The sequence below is a fragment of the Piliocolobus tephrosceles genome, chromosome 1 (genome assembly GCF_002776525.5).
Source record: "Piliocolobus tephrosceles isolate RC106 chromosome 1, ASM277652v3, whole genome shotgun sequence".
Lineage (NCBI taxonomy): Eukaryota > Metazoa > Chordata > Mammalia > Primates > Cercopithecidae > Piliocolobus > Piliocolobus tephrosceles.
The window spans coordinates 71,325,816-71,337,042 of record NC_045434.1 but is presented as its reverse complement, the minus strand read 5'-3'; the positions used below and the strand labels follow the sequence as shown (position 1 = coordinate 71,337,042).

The 11,227-nt window shown below is 47.1% G+C and overlaps 1 protein-coding gene across 1 annotated transcript in view; it reads left to right on the top strand.

Annotated features, from left to right (window-relative positions):
* Positions 1-1,558: 1,558 nt before the first annotated feature.
* PTPN14 (protein tyrosine phosphatase non-receptor type 14) overlaps positions 1,559-11,227 on the top strand; it is a 205,817-nt gene continuing 196,148 nt past the window's right edge. Inside the window, exon 1 of the mRNA XM_023203744.2 lies at positions 1,559-1,984. The gene's annotated coding sequence lies outside the window, so the exon portion shown is untranslated. The remainder of the gene's footprint in view (positions 1,985-11,227) is intronic.

Sequence of the window (11,227 nt, the reverse complement as noted above, 5' to 3'; positions counted from 1 at the left end):
TATTTTATTTTTTTGAGACGTAGTCTGGCCCTGTAGCCCAGGACGGAGTGCAGTGGCGCGATCTCGGCTCACTGCAACCTCCTCCTCCCGGGTTCAAGCAATTCTCCTGCCTCAGCCTCCCGAGTAGCTGGCACTACAGGCCTACGTCGCGACGCCTGGCTAACTTTTTGAATTTTAGTAGAGACGGGGTTTCACCGTGTTGCTCAGGCTGGTGTCGAACTTCTGAGCTCAGCCAATCCGCCCGCTTCGGCTTCCCAAAGTGCTGGGATTACAGGTGTGAGCCACCGCGCTTTTTGGTTTCCAGTTCTCTTCCCCAAGAGGCCAGGAATTTTTGCATGAGTTGCCGGACACTGAAGTGATTTGGGACAGTACATTCTGTGACAACGACTTCAAGGTTCCTTTTCAACAAAGGACTGGAATCTTAGCGAGATAACATATCCCAAGACATGTTTGTAGCAATGCAAAGGACCACAGAAATCTAGACAAATTCTTTAATTTTACAGCTACAGAAACCTAGGATCTCAGAGGCTGGGATACTCCTCAGTTACCCCATCGGGCAGGGCCTAAAACCCAGGTTCAGTCGCCTGGCTCCAAGCTTTTTCCATCATACCAGCTGCGTCTCATTAACTCCACCTCCGAAAGTGCTAAGGAAGTTCCCTCCCAGTGCCTACCCAAGCAGGGTGGGGCGATTCTGTGGCATGGAACAAACCGGGAAAACGACATTTTCCAACTCTCAGCACACAGGCTGCTTTTTATCATTCCTAGGGGGCAGGAGGGGGCAGGGAGAGAAGGCTAAGACACCGGGTCCAGTACCCAGAGGTTCTAGGGAGAGATCTTTGAGATTGCCTACTCGGTGAGGCCACCTTACTTTCTCCTGGTCTGTTTTCCCCTGTGGGGTGGCTGCATGAGGCGTCCTGCTTGGAGGGTTCCCCAATATAAGGTGGACTGTCCTTGATCTAGGTCGGGGTGGGCAAGATCCTGCCGCCACCCCGTCTCTGCGGTCCTCGGAAGTCTAGGTGGGATCTTCCTTTCCTTGCCTCTTCTTCCCAACGGCGGGAGCGGCACAGGGTTGGGGTGGCTGCGGTCGCCTTGCTCTCTCCACTTCAACGTCTCTTACTCCAGGGAGTTTCATCCGGTCCTCCGTCCTCGGCCCCCACCTTTTAAATCATTTTCCAAAACTCCCCCATTAAAAGTGCGCGACTTCTCCGGGCCTGCAGAAGGAGCTCCTGCAGCCCGGCATTCCTCGGATTCCAGCGCTGTGACGTCCCCAAGGACGGCGCGCCTCCAGCTTGGGAGCTCTGGAGCTGGGGCTCCACGTTTCAGCGCGCGCCCGCGGCGCCCCCGGCGCGCGCCCTCCCGGGCCGCATTCCTCCCCGCCCCCGGCCGCGCGCCCCGCGCTCCCTCCGCCTCCAGGCCCCCAGCGCTGCCGAGCCCGGCTCTGGGGTGGGGGAGCCGTGGCCGCCGGCGCTTGCTCCGTCCCCTCCCACTCGCACGGCCCCTTCCTCCCTCCTCTGCCGGCCGCTCGCATTTCCTGCCGCTCTGGCTCTCCCGGCCCCTCAAAGTTCTTCCCAACTTTTTCTCGGCGGAGTGAGCGCAGCGGACGCAGACTCGGGGGCAGGTTGCTGTGCTCCTGCGGGCTCGGCCGCCTGCTCTGCTGGCTCAGGTCCTTGGGGAGCCCTAGACAGACACAAGTGGCCACTGGCGCTCTTTCCCCTCCCAGCTGAGCCATCCTTCCCGGCCTCCCGGAACGGGACAGCCCGTGCTTAGGTTTTTCTCCTTTTCTCTCCCGGTGCGCCTCTGCTCCGACTCTCGCGCCGGGATCGCGGCGGAAACCTCCCTCCCCTTTCGCCTCCTGCCGCTTCTTCCCTTCGCCCCTCCTCCGCCAGCCACTGGAATCAATTCCGTGGGGAATCGGGGCTTCGCCGCCGCGAAGGACAGCCTTTCCGCGCGGGACTCCGGGGCGCCACGGGGGCCGTGTAAGCAGGTAAGCCCCTTCCAAGCCGGGGAGTCGGGCCCGAGGTTGGAGGCCGCCTCGGCGCTCCGGGCGCCCTGCAGATGACTTGGGCAGACGCTGGCAACGCCAACTTGCGATTGGCGGCCCGGGACGCCTGGCAGGGCAGCGGGGGCGCTGGGTGACCGGGCCACAGGGGTGTTATCTCGCGGTGGGAGCTGCCCGTGGTGAGGCGCAAAGCTTGTCCCGGAGCGAGCTGGAAGGTGAGCGCCGTCTGGGGAGTTTGTGGTTAAACCCACACCCTTGTCTTCTCTCTCCCTTCACTTCTGCGTTTTGGGAATGAGAGAGGGCCTCGGAGGGGCACCTGGAGATACCTAAACCTTGGGGGCTAGAGGATGAAAGACGAACGACGTCGCGGTCGCTGCAGCGGTAGGGGGACGCAGCTGCCCGACGCCCCTAGTCGCCCCCCACCACCACCGGGAAAGGATCTTGAGGGGAGCGGAGTTTTCCTGCCCTCTCACTAGGCCTCAGTGGTGCCACCAAACTCCTGGGCGTCGAGGCTCCTACTTGGGTGGTCGGGCTGGCTCATAGAAAAAAGCTGTGGTCACACAATTTCAGATCAGGTCTCCACCTCAAACTTTTCAAGTTCTGGGTATTAACAGCCTCTCCTTCCCCACGTGACCCCCAGATCTCAGGTTTGAATACTTGTAAATGGGGTTTACACCTTTTCGTTTGGAGAGAGCAGTGAGGTAACGCTGCCCCTACCTCCCTTTTCCTCTCACTTCCTTCAGTTCCTGTCCTCCAACCCCCTCATCCCCACCTACAATTTCAGAGATTGTAGGGTTTCCGCTTAAGTCTAGGGACTGGCTGTCGCAGGTTCTTTGTGAAGGTGAGGAATCTCTAGATTGCAGGCGCGGGCAGTTACAGAGTTTCCACCAATGTGTTAACTTCTTGAAATGGATTAGTTTACTCATTCATCCAACAAACCCAGCTTCTACTCTGCTAGGAACAGGGGATAGAAAGATGCTAAACGAGATCACAGGGCAGGAGTCTGCAGCCTAGTGGAGGAAACCTGAAGGCCGGTGAAGAATGATAATGCATGGAGGATGGGTTCTGTGAGAGTCTGAGGCGAGCTTGGTCCTGGTGAGGCGTGCACTGCGCTCAGAGAATGGAGGTTGTGCTCATCTGGAGGGTGTATTCCAGGCAGAGGAAACAGCTGGTGCAGCGTGAACACAAGAGGGAACCGAAAGTTTCCCTAGCCATCTGGGGGCCCAAGGGGCATTTATGGCCATGTTGGTGCAGTGTTGCTGGGATAGCATTCTCTCCACCTCCAATATCAGAAATTAATCTAGGAGTGCGTTAGCCACTTATGGGAACCATAAGTAGCTTCCAGTGGAGCCAAGGCCTCCCTCTTTGGATACACTTCCATGCCTGCTGCTGTTTTACCACAAGCAGCTGTTGTATGATCATCTAAATTTTAATTGGCCCATGCTCGGTTTCATTAACATGGTATTCTTCTTTTTTGTCCCCCACATTCAAACAATGATTCCTTTTTAAAAAGGCTGCTTGACAGCCATAGGTGTGGTAATACAAGGCATTATGGACCTTGTATTATAAAGTTACCTAATTGTTTGGTGATGGGGTTAAAGCTTGTGCCATAGAAATGACAGCCTTAATGAGCGGGAGTTGAATGGCATGATGCCCTTTTTGCCCAGTCTGAATGGGTGGCCATGTGGTGCAAAATTAGTTCATCTGTATGTCATGAAGTTTGTTATACTTTTCTCTACTTGGAAGTCATTACTGTTGCTTTAGCACAGTTGTAAGGACTGTCCTTCTTCTCTCTGAAACTTTATGAAAATAGAAAACACTATCTTCTTGCAGATTTTTGTAGCCTAATGGCCCAGGATTCAGCAAATCCTGCCTAGAAAAGTTTCTTACAATGCAGTAGCATTCTGTACGTGGTTTGCCTTTCAAGGGTGCCTCTTCACTGGACTGAAGTGGTGCTGTAGTATTGTTCATAGTGGCTGAGTCCTGGCCGAGGTGGCAGACATCCAGCTTTTGGTGACCTCAGGCCAGTACATGAGAGTAGGAAGAACACACTGACTTCCTACAACTTTGGGTGTTTATCCAAGCCCCTCTACCAGCATCTTTTCTTATCTCAAGAACAGCCCCTTCACAGAAGGTTTCCTGAAGGTGTGGGGACCTGCATGAGAGAAATGGCTGAAGAGAAGCCCTTTCCCGCTAATCCCAGGCATTTGCCCAGTTTCCATCATTGGCTTAAACATGTAATTATTATTAACACTTGAGTTATTCAGGTTTGTGCATACTGTGTCACGCTGGTAGCTGTAATAGAAAGGACAGTTAGACTTTTAATAGGGAAGCACCATAAGGAATTCAGAGAAAAATCAGAATTTTTAGAATAATTCTTACTTGCCCTGGATGTATGGGCTAAGTGTCAAGAACTATGAGGACTTTTTATTTTCCAGTACCTGCCTTCCTTATTAGAGGTTTAAATTTGCTCCAGGGAAGCAAACATCAACCCTTTGATTGCATATTATATAGCCCTCCTGGGTTCCATATTCTTGTCATTTTTGAGCAAGGATTTTTGTCAAATTCTTGCATTTGAGCTTCATTACTTAGTCACCAAATGCTATGTTTTTAAAAAATTCATTTTAAGCCTCAGAACAGTGCTGTGAGCTTTGTTAGAGATAATGCATGAGAAAGAGATAAGATGAAATACTTAATTAGCCAATTAAGGAATGAGGGAAAACAAACACTAAAGCTTTGGTAGGGAGGAGGTTCAAGTTAATGTCTAAAATATGTTTTTGGATCTCCCCTTACGGATTTAATTTGATTTAATTAATATGTCCTCTGTATGCATCTCACTGACGGCTTATTGAGTGGTCCAAGGGGTATGTGTGGTAAGTTCTATAGCTTTTCCTGGCTGTTGGTGTGCTAGAGCAGGCGGTCCAGGTTTGGGAGTTGGAAATATAACTAGGTTGGAATTCTAGCTCTGCTATTTTTTAGCTGTGTGATGTTGGATGAACTTCATAGCCCTTCTGAGCCTCAGTTTCTTCATCTGCAAAATGGATCTGATGACATTTAGCCTGTCAGGATGTGTATGGAGAATTCAGTGTCATGCTGTATAACAGCACCTCACACAGAATAGGTCAAGGATGGCTATTTATATGTTCAAGGACTTGTATGTGGCCATGAATGTTCTCTTTGTGTGTTATTTTTTCAGCAGCCTGAATTCACATGTGTGTAAACATACACATAAAGCTTTATCTCTGACTTTTTTTTTTCAGTCTATTGGCTCAAAACAAACATGTTAGCTGGCAGCTGCCATGTGGCCCCTCCTACAAGAGGAAATTGAGAGGTGGGGGACCAGGCAGTAGAGAAGTTTGAGGAGGGAAAGCCACTGAGAGATTAGAAGGGCAGAAAAAAAGATCTTTTTCCCTGTATAATTCTTACTGTAATCAGGGGCCAGTATTTTATATAAGGATCCTTGTATTTCTAATGTTGAAATCTAGTTAAAGAATGTTAGGGTAACTCTCTTGCCTTTAACAAGAGTACAAAAGCTAGCTGATATATCTTTGCAGCCTTGATTTCCCTTTTTGAAGCCCAAATATAAAGAGTAAACTGCAATACTTCTTGTGTAATGGCAGCCACTGGTTATTTGAACTTTTTTTTTTTTTTTTTTTTTTTGGGAGACGGAGTCTCTCGCTGTTGCCCCAACTGGAGTGCAGTGGCCAGATCTCAGCTCACTGCAAGCTCCGCCTTTTGGGTTCACGCCATTCTCCTGCCTCAGTCTCCCGAGTAGCTGGGACTACAGGCGCCCGCCACCTCGCCCGGCTAGTTTTTTTTATTTTTCTTTTTTAGTAGAGACGGGGTTTCACCGGGTTAGCCAGGATGGTCTCAATCTCCTGACCTTGTGATCCGCCCGTCTAGGCCTCCCAAAGTGCTAGGATTACAGGCTTGAGCCACCGCGCCCGGCCGGCAGTTATTTGAACTTTAATGTTGTCTTTCATCTGAGAAACCTAGAGTATTTGACAAACATTAAATTATTGATCTTCATATCAACCTCAAAGCGTGAGGGAATGTTAGAAAAAAGGAACAATGTTAGAACAATGTTAGAAGAAAGCATGTGTTCTTGAAACAGAATGGCAAAGAATTGGTTAAGTCTTTTCTGCAGGATTGCGTGCAGGCCTGGAGATCATATGAAGGTATCCTACCCCTTTGGGGAATCAGGGGGAGATAGCCCAGGAAAATGCAGGCCTGACCTGGATTTTTGCAATAGGAGGGGAGAGGAAATGTATCTTGCCCAGACCAGCAGTGCCTTTGCCATATATTGCATGCATGCTGATTATGAAAATAAATAATCTTATAATTATTTATAATTCTGAATTAAAGGATATGATGCAATGCTTGTGGATGAAGGACACAGAGTAGCTGTGTAAAAGGTAATAGTGAGTAAGTGCCTTTTTGTGTGATAAGGGTAGTTCTGGCTCTAAGTTGGGTTATAAATGGCATATTAACATTGTTTTACTTTCCTTTCCTTTTTCCTGTTGGTTCTGTATTTCTTGACTTTTCTTCCCCTGTCAAGCTTTTGTTTGATTTTCTTCAGAGTCCTTGCAATTGGAAAAAACATTTCATAACCATTCTTAGATCAGCCTTACATGTAAAATTTGATATGTGGTTGATTTAGCTTAGTTTCCTTAGGGGCTAAATTAGGCTTAGGTCAAGAGTTTCATCCTAAGCCTGGTCAATTAGTTTGACCCAGAGGACTACTGCATATCCAGAGAGCTGTAACCCTAGCTGGCCATCCCATAAATGCTTTCTGTTGGTCAATAGGGAGGAGTCTAGTGAGAAAATGAGAAAGAATTCCTTTGGTGATGTGGCATTGTCTCTAAGTAGTAAAATATCCTCTTCACATTTAGATTGTTTGAGATTTTAGTGCTGAACTGTATTCCTAAGTTAGGAAGCCTTACCATGTGGGCCACTGACTTGATCTGCTTTGCGTTACACGTTTTGTGCTCACAGGGAAAAATTACTTACAGTTGAAAATTAGCCTCAATTCCTAATGCATATTTTTGTATGAAATGTGTACTTTACTTCTACTTAATTTCTTTGTGTCTTTGGAAATTCATCTCTGGAGGTTAATTTGTTCACACTGCATTCCTCAAGTAATTGGAGCATTAGCCAAGGCAGTAGATTGTCAGCCTCCAGTGAGTATCACCTGCAGGGCTTGTTAAACAAAGGTTGCTGTTCTTCCCCAGGCCTACCTGGGTTTCTGGATTCAGCACATTTAAGGTAGGCCTGAGAATTTCTATTTCCAAAGAGCTCCCGGGTGGTGCTGATGCTCTTGGTCCTGACCAACTGCATTTTGAGAAGCACTGAGCTGAGAAGTCTTGTTTGGTTCTCCCACCCCTGTTCCTCAGGCTTGGTATGGGTGTCACTTTTTCACTGCACCGGTTTGAATGATTCCATTTCTGGTTACTTTAGAACTGCAGAGAGACTCGGTTAATGGCCTCGTATCCCTAGCCAGGTTCATGTAAAGCACTAATTAGATGTTTCCATGTTACTGGATCTCCTTGGCTATCATCTCCAGTCCAGACCTCTCTGCTTGCTACCAAACAGTTGGGTTTATCTGGTGCTTATATTCATTTGAGTGTCTGCTATACATGCCAAATCCTACCTGTCTCAACTTGAACTCTCCAGTTTCATGTCACAAAATGTGCTGCTTCCAAATTACCTATCTCAGTGACATTGCTGTCTATTGAGTTAGCTGCTCAAGCCAGGCATTTGGAGTTTGCTTCAACCTGTCATTCTTAGCACCCTCAATCCATTTTCTCAGACCCCAGTAACAAATCCCATCAGTCATTAGGTCCTTCGAGTTTGAGTCTGTAAAAGTATTTTCCATTTGCTCTTTTCCCTCCATCCTTACTGCCTCTTGAGATTGTTCCAAGAGCATTGTTGTGGTTTGAATGTCCCCTCCAAAACTCATGGTAAAATTTGATTGCCATTGTCAGCAGTGTTAAAAGGTGGGAACTTTAAGAGGTGATTAGGAGGAGCCTTCATGAAGGGATTAATGTCAGATTTGTTATCTCAAGAGTAGATTGTGATAAAGGGAGTCTGGCCCCTGGTGCCTTTCTCCATCTTCCGTGCTTGCCTCTGCCTTCCACCTTTGCACCATAGGATGACCCTGGCCAAATACTAGCACCATGCTTTTGGACTTTTCCAGCCTCCGGAACTGTGAGCCAAATAAACTGCTCTTTATAAATTACCTAATCTGTGATATTCTGTTATAGCAGCAGAAAATTATTTTTATTCTTTCAGTGCTGCAAAAAGGGTTTTTGAAATCACAAATTTTTGAAGATTTTACTCTTTTGAGTACTATTTAAAGTCTTTCACTCGTTATTCCACTTATGATATGGATTCCTGACTATCTTCCCATCCCCATCTGTTGCTCTTTCTCTCTCTCTCTGCTAGCGCTCCTAACACTTAGTGGTGTTTAATTCTCCTCTCCTTTGTTACATTCATACCCAGAGTGGCCTTACCCCTTCCTGCCTGCTTTGTGGTCAACTTAACCTCTTTGTGGTCAACTAAAGCTCCACCTTCACTCTGCTTCTCTCCACTGAAGCTTTCCTTTCCTTTCCTTTTTCCTTTCCCCTTTCCTTTCCTTTCCCTTCTTTTCCCTTCTTTTCTCTCTCTCACCTCCCCTTCCCTCCTCTCTTCTCTCTCTCTTTCTCTCTCTCTCACTTTTTCCCATTCCTTTCTTTGTCTTTCTTTCTTTTTTTTTAGATGGAGTCTTGCTCTGTCTCACAGGCTGGAATGCAGTGGTGCGATCTCGGCTCACTGCAACCTCCACCTCCTGGGTTCAAGCGATTCTCCTACTTCAGCCTCCTGAGTAGCTGAGATGATAGGTGTGCAGTCACCACGCCTGGCTAATTTTTGTATTTTTAGTAGAGACGGGGTTTCACCATGTTGGCCAGGCTGGTCTCGAACTCCTGACCTCAGGCGATCTGCCCAGCTTGACCCAAAGTGTTGTGATTATAGGCATGAGCCACTGAGCCCGGCCTTTCTTTTCTTTCTCTCTCTTTTTCTTCTTTCTTTGACAGGGTTTTGCCTTGTCGGCAAGGCTGGAGTGCAGTGGGGTGATCATGGCACATTATACCTCGAACTCCTGGATTTAATTGATCCTCCCACCTCAGCCTCTCAAGTAGCTGGGACCACAGGTGTCAGCCACTATGCCTGGCTAATTTAAAAAAAAAAATTTTGTACAAATGTAGTTTCCCTATGTTCAAGCCCAGGCTGGTCCTGAACTCCTGGGCTCAAGCGATCCTCCTACTTCAGCTTCCCAAAGTATTGGGATTCCAGGCGTGGGCCCCTGTGCCCAGCCCATTCCTTACTTTATAGTCCCATAGCACTTTGAAATTACCAACATTACTAAGTTTACCATATTATACCTGTTTACCATCCTATCTCCTCTACTAAGTTAAAAGCCTCTCTGGTAGGGATCTTACTCAGTTCATCTTATGTGGAGATTGGGTAGCCATAGTTATGAGGATGATGATGTTGCCATTTTGCAGATAATGAATTAGAGTTGATTATTTTTAAAAAGTGTGGCCGGGTATAGTGGCTCACGCCTGTAATCCCAACATTTTGGGAGGCTGAGGCAGGCGGATCACGAGATCAAGAGATCGAGATCATCCTGGCCAACGTGGTAATAAAACCCCGGTCTCTGCTAAAAATTAGCTGGGCATGGTGGTGTGCGCCAGTAGTCCCAGCTACTTGGGAGGCTGAGGCAGGAGAATCACTTGAACCTGGGAGGTGGAGGTTGCAGTGAGCCAAGATGGCACCACTGCACTCCAGCCTGGGAGACAGAGTGAGACTCCATCTCAAAAAAAAAAAAGTATTATAGAATCAGTGAATGAATGCATTTCTGAAATGCTGACCTGAGGGATAAGGGCCCAGCCTAGTTTGCAATTCATTGTTTATTCTTTGATAAATAATTACTATGCTCTGGGAAAATTACATCTTGTTAATGACTCTATGTGATTTTAAAAAATTAAACAGATATCAGTATGTATTATACATATCTTATTGTCTTTGTTCATTTGAGGAGACAAATTCCGTTTTTAAGCTATTTTCTGAAGTTACTCATACTATGGTTCTTAATATTGTTTTGCTATACTTGAGTACTTAAAAAACATGGTAATTTTTCCTCTCATTTTCAAGTCCAGGAAATTTTGTAGATCATGGGAGAATAAATATCACAGAAGGGTTAGGAAGCAGGAACATTTCAGGGTTAAGACCTAAACCTTTCAGATTTGGATTTACTGCTTAGAATATACGTCATTTCTGGCCAGGCTGGGTGGCTCATGCCTGTAATCCGAGCACTTTGGGAGGCCAAGGTGGGCGGATCATGAGGTCAGGAGATCGAGACCATCTTGGCTAACACGGTGAAACCCCATCTCTACTAAAAATGCAAAAAATTAGCCGGGCGTGGTGGCAGGCGCCTGTAGTCCCAGCTACTCGGGAGGCTGAGGCAGGAGAATGGCGTGAACCCGGGAGGCGGAGCTTGCAGCGAGCGAGATTGCGCCACTGCACTCCAGCCTGGGCGACAGAGCGAGACTCCATCTTAAAATAAAAAAAAAAAAAAGAAAATAGAATATACTTAATTTCCTTCCTATGCATTATTTTCTTTTGTATGATATATAAAAGAGAAAAAGGCCGCATCCCCCATTATTCAAACTCAAAGTTACTAGTGTTTACAGTGAAAGAAAGATGGCAAGACCCCATGACACCATGTCAAGGCAGATTTGCCAGCTCACTCATATCCCAGACAGCCTGTTCTACTTATAGAACTATAATAAGCAGCAGTGATATCATTGATATCCCCCCCCCCCAAATCACAAGCTTGGCTCTCACCATTATTTTAGTTCCTAAGTTAAAGGGATTAAGGCAGATTTCATGGTCATGAAAGTGAATTTGTCATGAATTACGTATATACTTCAGCTTGATGTTTAAGGTTCTCCACAAATGATTCCCAGGTGGGCCTCTGATTTCTTCAGATTTATGTTCCACTATTCCTCAGGGTTATGCCAAACTGCAGGTGTTTCCTGAACAGGCCCAGTCATTTTCCACCTAATATGGTGCTGTTTCCTTGCCTAAGAGTCCTAACACTCATCATTGCCTATCAAAACCATTCCTCTGAGCTCTCCTTCAATACCACTTTCTCTGGGCAGCCTTCCCTAATCGCTGTCTGGGTCA